Below are 20874 nucleotides of genomic sequence, written 5' to 3'. Positions count from 1 at the left end.
TTACTCATTACTTCAGCTGCTGTGTGGAAGGGAAGTAATGGCTTCTGCAGTAGAGGGCCACTTTTGTGATAAATGTGTAGATAAGCCATGTGACAGTCTGTTCAGTTCATGTTGCTATCATCAGGGAGGAGGTACAGGATCCCGAAGACCCACTTTCAATGTTTCAGGAACAGCTTCTTCCCCTCTGAACATACCACACCACCTCATTATTCCACTTTTGAACTATTGATTATTTTTATTGTAATTTACAGTAATGCCTGCACCGTACTGCTGTCACAAGACAACAAATTCAGCTTTGACTCAATGAAAATTTGACTTTGGTATTGGCCTATTTTCCCAGTCGGCATTGATCTACAGTGAAACTCGTGCCCCTGTCTCGAAGCTCCTGTTGAACTCCAGAGGTTGTGACCAGAATCGGAACCTGGTTTATCGTCACTGGCATTTTATTTCTACTTTTATCTATTTAGAGATACAGCGAAGTAGCAATGGGGCTGCGCCTCCCCAGTTACACCCATGTGACCCTGTCCGCCTTTGGAATGTGGGAGGAAAGCAGGACATCCAGATGAAACCCACGTGGTCATGGGGAGAACGTGTTGGCTCCTTCCACACAGCAGCAGGACTGAAGTCAGCCACTGGCGATGTAATGGTGTTACGCTCCTGTGCTGCTCCTTTTCACCCGAAGCAGAAGAATGGGCAAAATCTTGTCATCGCTCAGTGGCAAAAGCTGAGAATTCCGGGAGAAAAAGGCTAACACTAGGCAGAGTCAGAATTAAATTTGTTGTGACAGCAGTGCAGTTCAGGCATAACAAATTACTATAAATCCCAGTAAAAGTAAATTCAGTGCAGAAGTGGAATGATGAGAAGAGTAGTAGCAAAAAAGTGAATTTAAGGTCAGGCTAGAATTTTGCCCTTAAATTCCACCCTGCCCTTAAATTCACTCTGACACTTCCCTCCCCCTTCTCGATCTCTCTGCCTGCATCTCTGGAGACAAACTGTCAAATGGCATCTTTAATAAACCCACTGATTCCCACGGTTAACTTGACAGGACGTCTTCCCGCCCTACCTCCTGTAAAAATGCTATTCCCTTTTCTCAGTCTCTTCGCCTCCACCACATCTGTTCCCAGGACTCGGCTCTCCATTCCAGGACATCAGAGATCCCCTCCTCCTTCACAGAACAGAGTTTTCCTCTCTCCATTATTAATGCTGCCCTCAACTGCATCTTCTCCATTTTCCAAAGATTCACACTCACCACATCTTCCCTCCACCTTAATAGTGATAGAGTTCTTCTTGTCCTTACCTACCACCCCATCAGCCTCACATTCAACACACTATCTCCCACAACTTCTGCAATCTCCAAAGGGATCCTACCACCAAACACGTTGTTAGCTAACCACCCCCTCCCATTTACCACCCCCTCCCATTTTCCACCCCCTCTGCGATTCATCCCTCCCCACTAATCTTCCTGCAGGCACCTAGTAAGTGGCCTTAGTGCTACACCTGCTCATACACCCCCTCCCTCACCTCCATTCAGGGCCCCAAACAGTCCCTCCAGGTGAAGAAACACTTCACCTGCGAATCCACTGGGGTTGGCTGTTACAGCCTCCTCTACATGAGTGAGACCTATCATAAACTGGGGGACCGCTTTGTTGAGCACCTCCACATCATCCACCAATAGCAGGACTTCCCGGTGGCCAAACATTTTAATTCCCATTCCCATTCCCATTCCTATTCCCATTCCCATTCCCATTCCGAAGTGTTGGTTCACAGCCAAGAGGAGGCCACCCTTAGGGGAGGGGAACAACACTTTATATTATGGCAGAGTATGCCCGCAGGAAAATGAATCCCAGGGTTGTGTGTGATGACATTTCTGTAGTTTGATAATAAAATTTACTTTGAACTTTGAACTTTGGGTACCCACCAACCTTATGGCATGAATATCAATTTCTCCTTCCGGTAAACAAATTTCCCGCCCCCCCCTTCCTCTGTTCCCCACTCTGACCTTCTATTTCTTCTCACCTGCCTTTCCCCCTGGGTCCCCTCCTCCTTCTCTTTCTCCTGTGGTGCACCCTCCCCTCCTATCAGATTCCTTCTACAGCCCTTGACCTTTCCCACACACCTGGCTTCACCTATCACCTCCCCACCACCATTTTATTCTGGCATCTTCCCATTCCCTTCCCAGTCCTGAAGAAGGGTCTTGACCGGAAACATCGACGACCCATTCATTTCCATAGATGCTGCCAGACCCGCTGAGTTTCTCCAGCATTTTATGTGTGTTGCTAATGAAGTACAAAAAAACTGATCGCAAAGGGGAAGAAGCTGTTCCTAAAACATTTAGTGTGTGTCTTCAGGAAGGTGTCCTCAGTGTTGGGAAGGTTTGTGGTTTTGCTGGAGCTGGCTGAGAATACAACTCTCTACAGCCTCAGGTAATGTGTATTTGCATCTCCAAACTGGTCCTATATGGTCCTGTGTATTTGCATCTCCAAACTGGTCCTATATGGTCCTATGTATTTGCATCTCCCATCTGGTCCTATATGGTCCTGTGTATTTGCATCTCCAATCTGGTCCTATACAGTCCTGTGCATTTGCATCTCCAAACTGGCTGGTAATACAACCAGTCAAAATACACTCCCTCTCCACCATGCAAATTTTCAAGAGAAATTAGGTAGACTTTGGTGACATACCAAATCTCCTCAATATTTTAAAAAGTATAGTTGCTACTGTGGTCTTCCTTGCAATTGCATCAATACACTGGGCACAGGAAAGATCCTCCGAGATGTTAACATCTAGGAACTTGAAAATGTTCACCCTTTCTACTCCTGATCCCTCAATGAGGACTGGTGTGTGTTCCCTTCGCTTCTCCATCCTGAAGTCTACAGTTGCTGACATTGAGTGCAAGATTGTGACAGCTACTATTTACCAGGAAGCAGGACTGGGTCACAGAAGGTCTCCATGTAGTTCTCTTCTTGGAATCTTCTGATATCCTGTGATGCAATGAGCCCAGGCCAAGCCACCACCACAATATTACTATGTTTCATTCAGCCTCAAGATTTCCAAAGCTTCCTGCAGAGATGGCATTTTCATAATGGCTTCTGAGAAAGTTTTTGGGGCCAGTATTCAGAAGGGGCCAACTTCATCGGGATCAGTAAGGCTCTGCCTATGAACCTTGTCGTGTGGTTCATTTTCCAGCTTCTGGTTCCTCCTAGCATCCAAAAGCCCAGTCAGTCACTCTCTTTGTGGGGGTTGGGGGGGCTGTGAGAACTCTAACTGGAGGCAACTAAGTCCCAGACTCTGTAAAGATTGCTGTGAGAAAGGCAACTGTCTGGTGGAAGGTGTATGTTGGCCTGGACACATATCTAGGAGGGAGCTCTGCCCAAGGCCTCCAGAAATTGCAGAGAGATATGCAACCCAGTCCATCACAGAAGTCAGGCTCTACACCATTGACTTCCTGCTGCCTCTGGAAATCAGAATGACATTCATTATCATTGACTTGGATGACAGTATTGACTGGTGACCAGCTCTCAGCCCCTATAGGAAAGACTCCTGTCTTTGTAATGACTTTTGGCTCCAGCTCCTGTCAGTTTATCAGTGAGGGTCAGGTGAGACTCCCTGATAGAAGAGGTGCATGGTTTTCCACATGAATGGTCTCATCTCCAGAAAGGAGTCCACCTTTCAACGATCTACCAAGACATTTCTCCCAATTGCAGAAGACCCAACCGAAGAGACCTGTGGCATGTATGCAGGTCAATGGGATCCATCCCCATAAGCCAAGAAGATGACCTTTATGCTCAGCTCTCATATAACCAAAACTCTCAAACTCCAAAGGAGAAGATACCGGGAATGGTTCCACACAGCTGGCCAGATGTAGGGCAGGTCTGATGGATTCCTCTCCAAAATGAAAGGGTGCCATTGAGCGTTACTAACCCTGCTCCAGACCGTTTGCAGTAGGGTCCCAACACCTGACCTGGCTCACAAAATGCAGCACAACTCCCCCAAAAGGTATTCACGATCAACTTTGTCAAACATCTTCTCAAGGCTGAGAGAGGGGAAGGTGACTGATGGACTAACACTTTGGGAGAGAGGATCTGCTCCCTGACCAAATCAAAGTTGTCTTAAATGGACTGTGTAAGAGTCAGAACAAGGCTTATTGTCACTGACATGCGGCATGCCATGAAATTTGTTGTTTTGAGGCAGCAGTATCATACAATACATAAAACATACTATAAATTGCAATAAGGTATGAGTGGTCACTTTATTAAGTGCACATGCTTATTAATGCAAATATCTAATCAGTCAATCATGTGGCAGCAACTCAAAGCATAAAAGCACATAAACTTGGTCAAGAGGTTCAGTTGTTGTTCAGACCAAACATCAGAAATGTAATCTAAGTGACTTTGACCATGGAATGATTGTTGATGCCAGCCAGGACGGTTTTGAGTATCTTAAAAACTGCTGATCTTCTGGGATTTTCATGCACAACAATCTCTCGAGTTTGTAGAGAATGGTGCAAAAATACAAAGTGCAGCAGTTCTTTGGCGAAAATGCCTTGATAATGAGAGAGGTCAGAGGAGAATGGCCAGACAGGTTCAAGCAGACTGGAGAGTCATATACTCAGAGTCATGGAACACCACAGCACAGAAACAGGCCCTTCTGCCCATCTAGTTATGTGCCAAACCATTAATCTGCCTAGTCCTATCGACCTCCACCCAGACTGTAGTCCTCCATACTCCTACCATCACACACAGTGGCATGCAAAAGTTTGGGCACCCCTGGCAAAGTTTCTGTTACTGTGAATAGCTAAGCAAGTAAAAGATGAACTGATTTCCAAAAGGCATAAATTTAAAGATGACACATTTCTTTAATATTTTAAGCATGATTACTTTTTCTATTTCTATCTTTTACAGTTTCAAAATAACAAAAAAGGAAAAGGGCCCGAAGCAAAAGTTTGGGCACCCTGCATGGTCAGTACTTAGTAACACCCCCTTTGGCAAGTATCACAGCTTGTAAACGCTTTCTGTAGCCAGCTAAGAGTCTTTCAATTCTGGTTTGGGGGATTTTTGCCCGTTCTTCCTTGCAAAAGGCTTCTAGTTCTGTGAGATTCTTGGTCCGTCTTGCATGCACTGCTCTTTTGAGGTCTATCCACAGATTTTCGATGATGTTTAGGTTGGGGGACTGTGAGGGCCATGGCAAAACCTTCAGCTTGTACCTCTTGAGGTAGTGCGTTGTGGATTTTGAGGTGTGTTTAGTATCATTATCCTGTTGTAGAAGCCATCCTCTTTTCATCTTCAGCTTTTTTACAGACAGTGTGATGTTTGCTTCCAGAATTTGCTGGTATTCAATTGAATTCATTCTTCTCTCTACCAGTGAAATGTTCCCCGTGCCATTGGCTGCAACACAAGCCCAAAGCACGATCGGTTCACCCCCGTGATTAACACTTGGAGAGGTGTTCTTTTCATGAAATTCTCCACCCTTTTTTCTCCAAACATACCTTTGCTCATTGCAGCCAAAAAGTTCTATTTTAACTTCATCAGTCCACAGGACTTGTTTCCAAAATGCATCAGGCTTGTGTAGATGGTCCTTTGCAAACTTCTGACGCTGAATTTTGTGGTGAGGACGCAGGAAAGATTTTCTTCTGACGACTCTTCCATGAAGGTCATATTTTTGCAGGTGTCACTGCACAGTAGAACAGTGCACCACCACTCCAGAGTCTGCTAAATCTCCCTGCAGGTCTTTTGTAGTCAAACGAGGGTTTTGATTTGCCCTGCTAGCAATCCTATAAGCAGTTCTCTCGGAAAGTTTTCTTGGTCTTCCAGACCTCAACTTGACCTCCCCCATTCCTGTTAACTGCCATTTCTTAATTATATTACGAACTGAGGAAACGGCTACCTGAAAATGCTTTGCTATTTTCTTATAGCCTTCTACTGCTTTGTGGGCAACATTTATTTTCATTTTCAGAGTGCTAGGCAGCTGCTTAGAGGAGCCCATGGTTGCTGATTGTTGGGACAAGGTTTGAGGAGTCAGGGTATTTATAAACCTTTGAAATTTGCATCACCTGGCCTTTCACAGAACATAGAACGCAGTACAGGCCCTTCGGCCCACAATGTTGTGCCGACCCTCAAATCCTGCCTCCCATATAAGCCCCCAGCTTAAATTCCTCCATATGCTTGTCCAGTATTCTCTTAAACTTCACTAGTGCATCTGCCTCCACCACTGACTCAGGCAGTGCATTCCACACACCAACCACTCTCTGAGTAAAAAACCTTCCTCTAATATCCCCCTTGAACTTCCCACCCCTTACCTTAAAGCCATGTCCTCTTATATTGAGCAGTGGTGCCCTGGGGAAGAGGTGCTGGCTATCCACTCTATCTATTCCTCTTATTATCTTGTACACCTCTATCATGTCTCCTCTCATCCTCCTTCTCTCCAAAGAGTAAAACCCTAGCTCACTTAATCTCTGATCATAATGCATACTCTCTAAACCAGGCAGCATCCCGGTAAATCTCCTCTACCCTTTCCAATGCTTCCACATTCTTCCTACAGTGAGGCGACCAGAACTGGACACAGTACTCCAAGTGTGGCCTAACCAGAGTTTTATAGAGCTGCATCATTACATCGCGATTCTTAAACTCTATCCCTCGACTTATGAAAGCTAACACCCCATAAGCTTTCTTAACTACCCTATCCACCTGTGAGGGAATTTTCAGGGATCTGTGGACATGTACCCCCAGATCCCTCTGCTCCTCCACACTACCAAGTATCCTGCCATTTACTTTGTACTCTGCCTTAGAATTTGTCCTTCCAAAGTGTACCACCTCACACTTCTCTGGGTTGAACTCCATCTGCCACTTCTCATCCCACTTCTGCATCCTATCAATGTTTCTCTGCAATCTGCAACAAACATCTACACTACCCACAACACCACCAACTATTGTGTCGTCTGCAAACTTGCCAACCCATCCTTCTACCCCCACATCCGGGTGGTTAATAAAAATCACAAAAAGTAGAGGTCCCAGAACCGATCCTTGTGGGACACCACTAGTCACAATCCTCCAACCTGAATGTACTCCCTCCATCATGACCCTCTGCCTTCTGCAGGCAAGCCAATTCTGAATCCACCTGGCCAAACTTCCCTGGATCCCATGCCTTCTGACTTTCTGAATAAGCTTATCGTGTGGAACCTTGTCAAATGCCTTACTAAAATCCATATAGATCACATCCACTGCACTACCCTCATCTATATGCCTGGTCACCTCCTCAAAGATCTCTATCAGGCTTGTTAGACACAATTTGCCCTTCACAAAGCCATGCTGACTGTCCCTGATCAGACCATGATTCTCTAAATGCCCATAAATCCAATCTCTAAGAATCTTTTCCAACAGCTTTCCCACCACAGACGTAAGGCTCACTCGTCTATAATTACCCGGATTATCCCTACTACCTTTTTAGAACAAGGGGACAACATTCGCCTCCCTCCAATCCTCTGGTACCATTCCCGTGGACAACGAGGACATAGAGATCCTAGCCAGAGGCTCAGCAATCGCTTCCCTCGCTTCGTGGAGCAGCCTGGGGAATATTCCGTCAGGCCCCGGGGAGTTATCCATCCTAATGTATTTTAACAACTCCAACACCTCCTCTCCCTTAATATCAACATGCTCCAGAACATCAACCTCACTCATATTGTCCTCACCATCATTAAGTTCCCTCTCATTGGTGAATACTGAAGAGAAGTATTCATTGAGGACCTCGCTCACTTCCACAGCCTCCAGGCACATCTTCCCACCTTTATCTCTAATCGGTCCTACCTTCACTCCTGTCATCCTTGTTTTCTTCAGATAATTGAAGAATGCCTTAGGGTTTTCCTTTACCCTACTCGCCAAGGCCTTCTCGTGCCCCCTTCTTGCTCTTCTCAGACCCTTCTTAAGCTCCTTTCTTGCTTACCTATATTCCTCAATAGGCCCATCTGATCCTTGCTTCCTAAACCTCATATATGCTGCCTTCTTCCACCTGACTAGATTTTCCACCTCACTTGTCACCCATGGTTCCTTCACCCTACCATTCTTTATCTTCCTCACCAGGGCAAATTTATCCTTAACATCCTGCAAGAGATCTCTAAACATCGACCACATGTCCATAGTACATTTCCCTGCAAAAACATCATCCCAATTCACACCCGCAAGTTCTAGCCTTATAGCCTCATAATTTGCCCTTCCCCAATTAAAAATTTTCTTGTCCTCTTTGATTCTATCCTTTTCCATGATAATGCTAAAGGCCAGGGAGCGGTGGTCACTGTCCTCCAGATGCTCACCCACTGAGAGATCTGTGACCTGACCCAGTTCATTACCTAGTACAAGATCTAGTATGGCATTCCCCCTAGTCGGCCTGTCCACATACTGTGACAGGGATCCGTCTTGGACACACTTAACAAACACTGCCCCATCTAAACCTTTGGAATTAATCAGGTGCCAATCAATATTAGGGAAGTTGAAGTCACCCACGATAACAACCCTGTTATTTTTGCACCTTTCCAAAATCTGCCTCCCAATCTGCTCCTCTGTATCTCTGCTGCTACCAGGGGGCCTATAGAATACCCCCAATAGAGTAACTGCTCCCTTCCTGTTCCTGACTTCCACCCATATTGAATCAAAAGAGGATCCTGCTACATTACCCACCCTTTCTGTAGCTGTAATAGTATCCCTGACCAGTAATGCCACCCCTCCTCCCCCTTTTCCACCCTCTCTATCCCTTTTAAAGCACTGAAATCCAGGAATATTGAAATCCATTCCTGCCCTGGTGCCAGCCAAGTCTCTGTAATGGCCACTACATCATAATTCCATGTATGTATCCAAGCTCTCAGTTCATCACTTTTGTTCCTGATGTTTCTTGCATTGAAGTACACACACTTCAGTCCTTCTACCTTACTGTCTTCACACCGTTTATTCTGCTTCTCTTTCTTCAAAGCCTCTCTGTGTCTTAGATCTGGCTTTACTCCATGCACTTCTTTCACTGCTCTATCGCTCTGGGTCCTATCCCCTTTGCAAATTAGTTTAAATCCTCCCAAACCACGCTAGTAAACCTACCTGCAAGGATATTGCTCCCCCTCGAGTTCAGGTGCAACCCATCCAATCTGTACAGGTCCCACCTTCCGCAGAAGAGATCCCAATGATCCAAAAATCTAAAACCCTACCCCCTGCACCAACTCCTCAGCCACGCATTCAACTGCCATCTCCTCCAATCCTTACCATCACTGTCACGTAGCACTGGCAGCAATCCTGAGAACGCCACCCTTGAGGTCCTGTTCTTCAGCCTTCTGCCTGGTTCCCGAAACTCACTCTTCAGGACCTCATTCCTCTTTCTGCCTATGTCATTGGTCCCAACATGTATCACAACTTCTGGTTGCTTTCCCTCTCGTACCAGGATGTCGTGCACCCGGTCAGAGACATCCCGGACCCTGGCACCCGGGAGGCAACAAACCAGGCGGGTGTCCTTCTCACGTCCACAAAATCTCCTGCCTGCTCCCCTGACTATAGAGTCTCCAATGACGACAGCTCTCCTCTTCTCCGTCCCACCCTTCTGCACCACCGGGTCAGACTCAGTGCTGGAGGCCCTGCCACCGTGGCTCACACCTGGTCGGTCGTCCCCGCCAACAGTATCCAGGACGGTAAACTTATTATTCAGGGAAATGGCTACAGGGGTGCTCTGCACTACCTGTCTGCTCACCTTTGCTTTCCCCCCTCTGACTGTCACCCAACGACCTGCTTCTGACAGCCTAGGTGTGACTACCTCCCTGTAGCTCTCATCTATGACTGCCTCATTCTCCCTTATGAGTCGAAGGTCATCCAGCTGCTGCTCCAGATTCCTTACATGGTTTTCCAGATCGCCCAGCCGTATGCACTTCTGGCAAATATGACCCTGCGGGAGAGGGGCGTTCCCCCAAGACTGCCACATCTCACATGAGAGGCACATCACCATCTCAGGAGGGATTGTAAAGACTAACTGTGAGCAAGCTCGTCCTCCGCCTCTTCTCTTCGAAGCCTCTCGAGTCAAAGCCTCAAAGCTCCACTCCTTCACTGGCCCACTCACTCACTGGCCACTTTCCTAACGATGACTGTGAACAAGCCATAGCCCTAACAAGCTAATTAAGGTCTGAGACCTTGGTAAAAGTTACCTGAGAGCTCAAATCTTTTGGGGTGCCCAAACTTTTGCATGGTGCTCTTTTCCTTTTTTTCACTCTAAAATTGTACAAAACAAAAACAATACACAAATCTTTCTTAAAATGTTGAAAAGAATGTTTCATCTTTAACTTTATGACTTCTGGAGATCAGTTCATCTTCTTAGTGTGGGCACATAGCCAAGTGGTTAAGGCCCTCGTCTAGTGATCTCAAGGTCGCTAGTTTGAGCCTCAGTTGTGGCGTCGTGTTTGTGTCCTTGAGCAAGGCACTTAATCACACATTGGTCTTGTGACTGTGCGAGGAGTGGCGCCCCACACAGACTTCCAATCTGCACCTTGTAAGGCACGAAAGTACCCGATGCAGACCGCTCAGGGTCTGAGTCGACATTCCCTCTCATCTTCTACTCACTTAACTATTCACAGTAACAGAAATTTTGACGAGGGGTGCCCAAACATTTGCATGCCACTGTACCTGTCCAATTTTCTCTTACATGTTGAAATTGAACCCGTATCCACCACTTTCGCTGGTAGTTTGTTCTACACTCTCACCACCCTCTGAGTGAAGAAGTTCCCTCTCATGTTCCCCTTAAACATTTCACCTTTCTGTCATGGTCCGGTCCGTGAATTCCATATTCCGGTTCATGGTCCGGTCCATCGACCCTTGCTCCAGGTTTTCCTGTCTACCCTGTTTCTGTTCTTGTTGAGCTCTAATTGATGCAGCTGATGCTCGTTGGGTCTGGCTGCATAAATACATTCAGAGACCAGGGTGTGGCTGCTGGATTGTTCTTGTCCTTACTCCTTGTATCCCTTCCTCTGTCTTCTGTTTCCTCCCCTGAAGCCTTGCCGGTAACTCTCACCTCACCTGAAGTTCTCGTTTCGCTTTGCAATGCCTGAAGCCCTGCCTTGTCTTGCCAGTAACTCTCACCTCGCCTGAGTTTCTGTCTTGCCTTGCATTGCCTGAAGCCTTGACTTGTCTTGGTGTCTTGTCCTGGAGCCACCCCATACCTAGCTCCTTTCCTGTCCCTTGCCTCCGTCGGGTAAGCCAGGCCATCTTGCCGTTACCTGCGGTTGGTTCTGTCCCTTCCTGTCCCCTGCCTCCGCCGGGTAAGCCAGGTCATCTTGCCATTACCTGCGGTTGGTTCTGTCCCTTCCTGTTCCTTGCCTCTGTCGGGTAAGCCAGGCTGTCTTGCCGTTACCTGCGGTTGGTTCTGTCCCTTCCTGTCCCTTGCCTCCATTGGATGGAGATCCGTGCCCTGCCCAGGAGGAGCTTCCAGCCTCCTGCCTCCAGCCTCACCTCGCCTCCAACCTCCAGCTTTGCCTCGCCTCAAGTCTCCAGCCTCCTGCCAAGCCTCGCCTCAAGTTTCAAGTCTCCAGCCTCCTGCCAAGCCTCACCTCAAGTCTCTAGCCTGCCTAGCCTCAAGCCTGAAGACTCCAGCCTCCTACCTAGCCTCAAGCCTGAAGACTCCAGCCTCCTGCCTAGCCTCAAGCCTGAAGACTCCAGCCTCCTGCCTAGCCTCAAGCCTGAAGACTCCAGCCTCCTGCCTAGCCTCAAGCCTGAAGACTCCAGCCTCCTGCCTAGTCTCAAGCTTGAAGACTCCAGCCTCCTGCCTAGCCTCAAGCCTGAAGACTCCAGCCTCCTGCCTAGCCTCAAGCCTGAAGACTCCAGCCTCCTGCCTAGCCTCAAGCCTGAAGACTCCAGCCTCCTGCCTAGCCTCAAGCCTGAAGACTCCAGCCTCCTGCCTAGCCTCAAGCCTGAAGACTCCAGCCTCCTGCCTAGCCTCAAGCCTGAAGACTCCAGCCTCCTGCCTAGTCTCAAGCCTGAAGACTCCAGCCTCCTGTCTAGCTTCAAGCCTGAAGACTCCAGCTTCCTGCCTCCTGTCAAGCCTCACCTCGTCTCTAGCCTCTAGCCTCTAGCCTCAAGCCTGAAGACTCCAGCCTCCTGCCTAGCCTCAAGCCTGAAGACTCCAGCCTCCTGCCTAGCTTCAAGCCTGAAGACTCCAGCCTCCTGCCTAGCCTCAAGCCTGAAGACTCCAGCCTCCTGCCTAGCCTCAAGCCTGAAGACTCCAGCCTCCTGCCTAGCCTCAAGCCTGAAGACTCCAGCCTCCTGCCTCCTGCCAAGCCTCGCCTCAAGTCTCCTGCCTGCTGCCAAGCCTTTCCTCAAGTCTCCAAGACTCCAGCCTCATCCTGCCTGCCAGCCAAGCCTTGTCCTTGCCTAGTTCTGGGGTCCGAGCCAGAGGCAAGACCCAGGTACTGGGTCCTTGTCCAGTCTCTGGCTCGGAGTCTAAGCCCGGGCTCCTAGCTCTCTTGTCCAGTCCTGTTCCAGGTTCCCGGTTTTTGTGTCCATGTCCTTGCCCTCACCCTGTATCCTAGTTCTGTCCCTAGTACTTAAGTGTCTGTGTCTTGCACTTGGGTCTGTTCCCAGCCACCACCGTATGACACTTTCACCCTTAAGCCATGACCTCCAGTTGTAGTCTTTGTGCAAATGTATGAAAAATGGAAGGAAACCGTAACTCAAATAACCATGGTGTACAGAAGAGCATCTCTAAATGCACAATACTTTGAACCTTTATAAGTAACAGGAGGTACCTAATCAAATGGCCACTGAGTGTGCATAAAGTTAAAAAAGTAATGCTTAAGAGAGCAAAAATACCAAGGTAGTATTCATGGGCTGATCAGAAATCTGATGGCAAAGGGGAAGAAGCCTGTGTGTCTACAGGGTCCTGTACCTCCTCCCTCATGGTAGTAAAGAGAATAGGGCACGTCCTGGATAGTGAGTGTCCTTAATGATGGATGCCAGCTTTTTGACACATCACCTTTTTAAGATGGTCTCAATGGTAGGGATGCTAGCACCCACTGTTCCCACTAAGCTGCATGGGTTGCGGCCACACAATAACTAAAATGCTCCCATGCACATAGCCTTCGTTGCCTTGCAGCTGGAATTGGATGCAGCTAGAAAAAGTTTACGAAACATGGAAGATCTTCTTTGTTGTATGGTATTTCATTATACCATTCAATTAATAAATAAAATCAGAAGTATGGGATTTTTTTAATGTTCTTTCTAAATATTCATCGCGTGTATGTTACGCAATGGTTGGTCTGCATAGCTGTTAAAAAAAACAAGAGAACTTTGCTAGCACCCATGGCAAAGCTGCTGAGTTTACAACCTTCTGCTTTTTTTTTCTGATCCCTCCATACCAAACAATATTGCAACCAGTTAGAATGCTCTCCATGGTACATCTGTAGAAATTTGCTATAGAGTTTTTGGTGACATACCAAATCTCCTCAAACTAATGAAATCTAGCCTCTCGCATGCCTTCTTCAATATATTGGGTCTGCATGGAGACTGGACAGGTGGACATGACCCAAGAAAAGATCTTGTAGTTCATGCTGAGTAGGGAGACCAGACACTAGTTTCTTACATGGTGGTTATAGCTCCTCTTCAACAGCAGAGCAATGATAGCCTTGTCCTGAGACAGGGGTATCTCTCTGGTCACCAGGAACCCACACATAGTTCCTCCATCCTGTATATCCCAGAATGCTCCAAGGAATACCTTGGTCAGCCTGTCCAGCCCCAGAAACGTGGCCCTGTAGAGCTGATAGAGTACACCAATCAGCCGAGACTTTCCGAGCAGAAGTCCCAAACAACTAGTGACCTCCAAGGTGATTTTATACAGGTGCTTCCACAAGGGGTGAACGTGGTAGCATAAAGCTGTTACAGCACAAGCAACCCGGGTTCAACTCCACTGCTATCCACAAGGAGCTTGTATGTTCTCTCCTTGACCATACAGGTTCCTCTGAACAACACATACAAAATGCCGGAGGAACTCAGCAGGCCAGGCAATATCTGTGGAAAAAAGTACAGTCGACATTTCAGGCCGAGACCCTTCGGCAAGACTGAGTGTTCTGCTTTCCTCCCACATTCCAAAGATGTACGGGTTATTAGGTTAATTGGTCACATGACTGTAATTGTGTGGGATGGGCTTATTTGACTGGAAAGGAGTTGAAATAAATGAACTTTGCCTGTGTTCTTGCTGGAGGGATCCAAAGGGAAGAGTCCAGTAAAACAAATGGACCATTCTCTCTGAATCCACGATGCAGGAGATGACATCAGCCAGCAGCTCCTCAAGCTTCCACACTTTTCCTGAGTAGTTGAAGAGTGAGGCATGGACCAAACCTGACCTGATCCAGGTCACTGACCTTACACAAACCCTTTGGGATTCCTCTAGCTGCAAGTCCCTCAGTGTAAACGTTTCTTTGCACCCAGGGCTGGGTCCTCAAAAGCCCAGCCTTGATGGGATTTCAAACACCTCCCAGTCAGGTCACTTTATCTCGCACTCCTGTCTCTCGTTTGATCCCTCCTGAACCAGCTCAGCTCTGAACGGCTTCCACAACTCACACTCACGTTGTGTACTCCTGACCTAAAAGATGCATGTGATGTCAAGCCCACATCTCACCAAAGTTTCAAGTCCCTGCACAAACAAGAGAAAATCTGCAGATGCTGGAAATCCGAGCAACACACACAAAATGCTGGAGGAGCTCAGCAGGCCAGGCGGCATCTAGGAAAAGAGTACAGTCAATGTTTTGGGCCGCTGACCTTTTGGTAGTAGAACTTTGTTCAGAGAGCTTTACGATGTATCTAACTCTGCTGTCTATGAGCTGGGACTGTTCAATAGTATGTGATACACTGTATCTGCGCTGTCCCTGGGCTTGGTGGGATGGTGCCAGAGTCCGTTTTTGTTTCTGAGATCTCATTTGGGTGATTTACATTAAAGCATTTCTCCACTGTTGACTGTTTTGATAAACCACGATAGAAATGGATATAAATATCTGAAATTGGCTTTTTATGAAAATGCCACGCATTCAAACATTCCCTTGATAGTGACGCTCACAATGCAGGAGTATTCAGCGTTCCATAAATCGGTAACATCTGTTTCACCAGCTGTGCATTCCGAGTCCCATTGAAATCCAGGTTATAAATATAGTTTTACAGCTGTACCCTCAGGAGCTGTGAACAAAGTACAGTTAGAAACCATCGCCACCTGGTCCTGAGATCTGAGGACTCGCACGGACAAAAACAAGGAACATTTCAGCATTGACAACTGATGCGCGCTACTTACAGAGCATTAGAAAGACTGGCCAATACTGGGGCCACACAGTACACGCAACCACTCTGACAGAAACGACAGGTTAAGAGACAGCGCACATTTACCACTCACCCGAGAGTTTGCAGTGACAGCACAGCTTTTGCTTTCCCTCCATTTCCTTCTCACTGTCCATCACAGCCATCTCTCTTTCCTTAAGTAATTAACTCTTCCCTTTCTTCATGCAAGTGTTAGTGTTATGTCCCTCCCAAGGCACAGACCATTCATGCGTTTACATACTTTGAAATGAGAAATAAATCTTGCCAACTGTGAAACTCACAGGTAGCTGTACACAATGTCAGATAGATTTCAAGTTCAGTGTCCTGTCCAGATAAAGGGTCTTGACTTGAAATGACACCTGGTCATTTCCCTCCATTGACGCTGCCTGACCTGCTGAGTTCTTCCAGTATTCTGTGTGTTTTTCCCTATTCCAGCATCTGCAGTTTGTTTTGTCTGACAAATACCGGGGTGTGAATCTCATCCTCCTGTACAAGTCCAGCCTTAAGCTTCTCTCTCACTGAAGCCTCCTGTGCTGTTCATTGTCCACTGAGTACCCCACTCTCCTAACCCTCCAATTCCTTGAATAAGAACTGAAAATGCTAGAAACACTCGGCAGGTCAGGCAGCATCAAAGAAACAGCTACTGTTTCAGCTCCTGGACACTTCTTCAGAATGGAGAGAGAAAACAAGTTGGTGTTAGAAGGGTGTGGTATACACAGAATCTCCACTGGAGACACAAGAGACAATGGAATCTGTGGCAGCAACTCAGCTGGTTGACCAGCAGCTGTGTGAGAAAAGAATTGTTAATATTTTGGGTCAAAACCCTGTATCAGAATCTTCTGTTCTTGTGATTGGTTACTTAGCACCTTTACTGGTTTGGCCTGTGCTTACAGCCTTTAGAATACAGTATCGCTCCTCTTTCCACTCAGGCATCACTTGAGGTTGAGTATAATTCACTTCCAGTCCGGTTTCGTGGCTCCTGAAATGGCGGATAAGGCGGATGAGTCTAAACAGATTCTGCTTTCCTATTCCCCTACTCTGTTATCAGCTTACATTGGACTGACCTTTTGGCCATGTTCTCAGTTTTTTTCTCACCTCTTTAGTGAATTGCATTTTCATTCAGTTTTCTGTGCCACGCAATTTCCCAGGACTATTACAGAGATCCATAAATGACCATTTATTTCCATACTATCCAGATGGAATAAACTTTGATTAAACAAGCAGCAGGCTCACAGCCAACTCTTTCTGGAAATCTGTTCTCAGCAAATTATTTCAATATTACAGGCTTTGGCTGTTCTGCATCCCCTTAAATGGCCGGCAGTGTTGTTATTGTGAATTGAATTACAATTCCATTATTAAAGAATGGGGGACTTTTACTCTGTTAATGGGTAGAGCTCATTGAATTATTCATGGGGGTCATCATCATTTTACGCTCTCAGGGAATGTAAACTATGCCTACAGCATAAATGAGAGTATTGTGGGGACTATCCATGGGAATATTCCACAGCTGGACCAGGCAGACACTTGGAAATCTGTTCACTTAAATCCACCCATTATACTGTCGGGAATGGGACCGGTGGCTTAAACCTGTTAGGCAACAGTTCACTGGACCTTAAAAGAGTGAAGTGGGGAAGGGCCTTAGTCATTAGGATGTGAGTGCTTGCCAACTGGGAAGTTTCTAGGTCACTTCACTTCAGCTGGGTAAGAGTCCTCCGGGGGGGCCAAGGCAGGCAACAAGAATTGGCTGGAATGGACTGGGGAGGTAAAAGAGAAGTTGGGACTGTGGGGGTTGATGCTCCCTATCGGTAACTGGGAAGAACCTGGTCATCAGAATCAGGTTTATTATCACTGGCATGTGTCATGGAATTAGTTACATTTTTTGAGAAAATAACAGGCAGGATAGATAAAGGAGAGTCAGTAAATGTTGCTTACTCGGACTTTCAGAATGCCTGTGTCATGAGGCTGCTAAACACGATAACCAGATGGGCTGACTGGCCAGAGGCAGAGTGGGAATAAAGGGTCCTTCTCTGGCTGCTGGTGGCTAGTGGTGATCCACAAGCGTCAGAGTTCAGACCACTTCTTTTCATCTCATTTATCAATGATTTGGACGAAGGAATTGATAGCCAAGTTTGCGGATGATTCGAAGGTAGATGAAGGTGCAGGTAGTGCTGAGGAAGCAGGGAATCTGCAGACGGAATAAGGCAGATTAGAATGGGCAAAAAAAGTGGCAGATGGAATATAGTATAGAGAAGTGTATGGTCATGTACCTTGGTAGAACAAATAAAGACATAGTCTATTTTCTAAACAGGCAGAAAATTCAAAAATATGAGGTGCAAAGGGACTTGCGAGTCTTTGTGCAGGATTCCCTAAAGGTTAACTTACAGGCTGAGTCAGTGGTGAGAAAGGCAAATAAAATGTCAGCTTTTATTTCAAGAGGACCAGAATATTAAAGCACAAATATAGTGCTGAGGCTTTATAAGGCATAGGTTGGACCACACTTGGAGTATTTTGTGCAGTTTTGGGCCCCTTATCTAAGAAAAGATGTGCAGACATTGGAGAAGTTCCAGAGGAAGTTTACAAGAAACATCCCAGAAATTAAAGGGTTATTGTATGAGGAGCATTTGATGGCTCTGAGGCTATAATCACTGGAATTTAGAAGAATGAGGGGGGATCTCATTGAAGCCTATTCAATTTTGAAAGGCCTAGATCAATTTAACATGGAGAAGATGTTTCCTATAATGGGGGAGTCGAGGACCAGGGGACACAGCCTCAGAATAGAAGTATATCCCTTTAGAATGGAAACTAGGAAGGATTTCTTTAGCCAGAGGGTGGTAAATCTGTGGAATTCATTGATACAGATGGCTGTGAAGGCCAAGTCATTGGGTATACTTAAAGTAGAGGTTGATAGGTTCTTGATTAGAAAAGGCATCCATAGTTACAGGGAGCAGGCAGGAGAATGAGGTGGAGAGGGATATTACATCAGCCATGCTGGAATGGTGGAGAACATTTGATGGGCTGAACAGCCTAATTCTGCTCCTATGTCTTATGGTATGACTTTAAAGAAGACGAGACAGTAGCTTATCTCTTCTGGGGGCTGTGTCTTTGCAAAATGGGTGTGGAGAGAGATGCAAAGGTCTGTGTCACGATTCATCCTGAACTGTTGGGTGGTAGAGGATTCCCTGATTCACCTGATATTCCCAGGGGACATACACAGAGACCGCTGGTAGATCATGAACTCGGTGGAAGCTTGCCTTTGGTCTGCCTGAAACTAGTTGCTCTGGCAGCACGTTGAGACGTCCACCGGGGAATGCTGCCGACTGGCAGCTTCCAGGCTGCAGGAGTACAGTACGTGCTGCTGGACGCACGGAAGCTTGATGCAGCTACCACAAGTTATTGGGGGGAGGGCACAGTAAACTGTTCCTCCGCTATTGGACAGGAACGTGCCGGGTTGGATGAGGAAGCTCCTCCATTATTGTAGTAGTGTGCCACCCTAGGGTACACATGAGTGGCAACAGTCCTACTGGTTTTAAGGAATGCCATAAAAACACTACTTAATACATTAACTACAAATATAAGAATGAAAAAGCACTGTACAGTTTGTTCTTCTAAATGATTTTTATTATGAACAAAATGATTATTTTGATATTAAAAAGGTTTTGCTTCCACGAGCTGAATGCCTCTTTGCTTGCTTTGACTGTCGAAACATGCAGAAACCATTACAAGCTCACGCAGCCCCACCTCCATTCCCTGATGATCCTGTGATTTCTGTCTCTGAGGCTGACGTGAGAGTATCCTTCAGGATAGTGAACACACGTGAAGCACCCGGCCCAGATGGGGGAACCTGGCCAAGTGCTGGCCAGCTGGCTGGAGTCTTCACTGAGATCTTTAACCTCTTGCTTTGGCGGTCTGAGGTACCCCCTGCTTCAAGCAGGCTTCAATTATACCGGTGCCCAAGAAGAACATAGCAACCTGCTTAAATGACTATCATCCAGTAGCACTTACACTCACAGTGAAGTGTTTTGAGGGGTTGGTGATTAAACACATCAACTCCTGCCTGAAAGGTGATTTGGATCCACTCCAATTTGCCTACTGGTGCAACAGGTCCACAGCAGATGCCATCTCATTGGTTTTTCTCTCAACCCTGGAATATCTGGACAGTAAAGATGCATACATCAGGATGTTCTTCATTGACTATATCTCAGCATTCAATACTATCACCCCCTCAAAACAAATCAATAAACTTCAAGACCTTGGCCTCAATACCTGCCTGTGCACTGGATCTTCAGTTTCCTCAGTTGCAGACCCCAGTCAGTTTGGATTGGTAACAACATCTCCTACATGATCTTTATCACCACCAGGTGCACCTCAGGACTGTGTGCTTAGCCCCCTGCTCTACTCACTTTACACATCTTTTCCAATATTTTTATTAATTTACATATAAGAATACAGAGTACAGGAAAAAAAACAAGACATTATACTAAATCATATATAAAGACTCCTTACCCTATATTCATACAGGTTAATTAATTCATAACATTGAAATATAGTCATTTTATTATCTAAAAAAAATCTAACCCACTACCAAGACCGAAGCTGATTAGTAAAGAAAAAAAGGGAAAAAAACTTATTAGTCATCATCTGTGCTTTAACAACAAATCAAAGGTTTTGAAAATAATTCAGAAAAGGTCCCCACAATGTTTGAAAGTCTTGACTAGATTCAGAGATTGAGCATTGAATCTTCTCTAAATTTAAACATGACATTATATCATGTAACCATTGGGCGTGAATAGGAGGAGCCGCATCTTTCCATTTAAGCAAGGGTGTCCTTCTGGCCATAAGAGAAATAAAAGTCAAAATGTGCAAATCAGATGGCTCCAAAATAATATCCTTTCCTCCAACAATACCAAATAAAGTGGTCAAAGGATTAGGCTTAAAGTTTACTTTAAAAAGTATCGAGAAAGTTTGAAACACTTCTTTCCAATATTTTCCAAGACTTGAACATGTCCAAAACATATGAATGAGTGAAGCTTCTCCATTGTTACATTTATCACAATACGGAGATATATCTAAATAAAAACGAGACAACTTATCCTTGGTCATATGAGCCCTATGGACCACTTTAAATTGTAGGAGAGAGTGACGGGCAGATAATGATGAAGTGTTAACCAATTAAAAAATTTGATTCCAAGTTTCTTCAGAAATTGAAGTCTGTAAATCTTATTCTCAAAGATTTTTTAATTTTATCTAAAGGAACACTTCTCATTCCTAGCAGCATTTTTAAAATACTAGATATAGATCCATTATAAAAAGGTTTCAAATTAAAAATTACATCTAGTAGATTCTTATCAGGACTTTTAGGAAATGTACTTATTTGAGACCGTAAAAAATCTCTTATTTGTAGGTATCGAAAAAAATGAGTTACACTTAATGACTGTGTGGCTAAGCACAGCTCCAATGCCATCTTCAAGTTTGCTAATGACATCTCTGTCATAGACCGAATAAGAGGTGGTGACGAGTGAGCATACAGGAAGGAAATTGAAAATCTGGCTGAGTGGTGCCACAGCAAGAC

The sequence above is a fragment of the Mobula birostris genome, chromosome 16 (assembly GCF_030028105.1).
Source record: "Mobula birostris isolate sMobBir1 chromosome 16, sMobBir1.hap1, whole genome shotgun sequence".
Lineage (NCBI taxonomy): Eukaryota > Metazoa > Chordata > Chondrichthyes > Myliobatiformes > Myliobatidae > Mobula > Mobula birostris.
The sequence above is the reverse complement of the archived record's forward strand: the minus strand, read 5'-3'. Positions refer to the sequence as shown.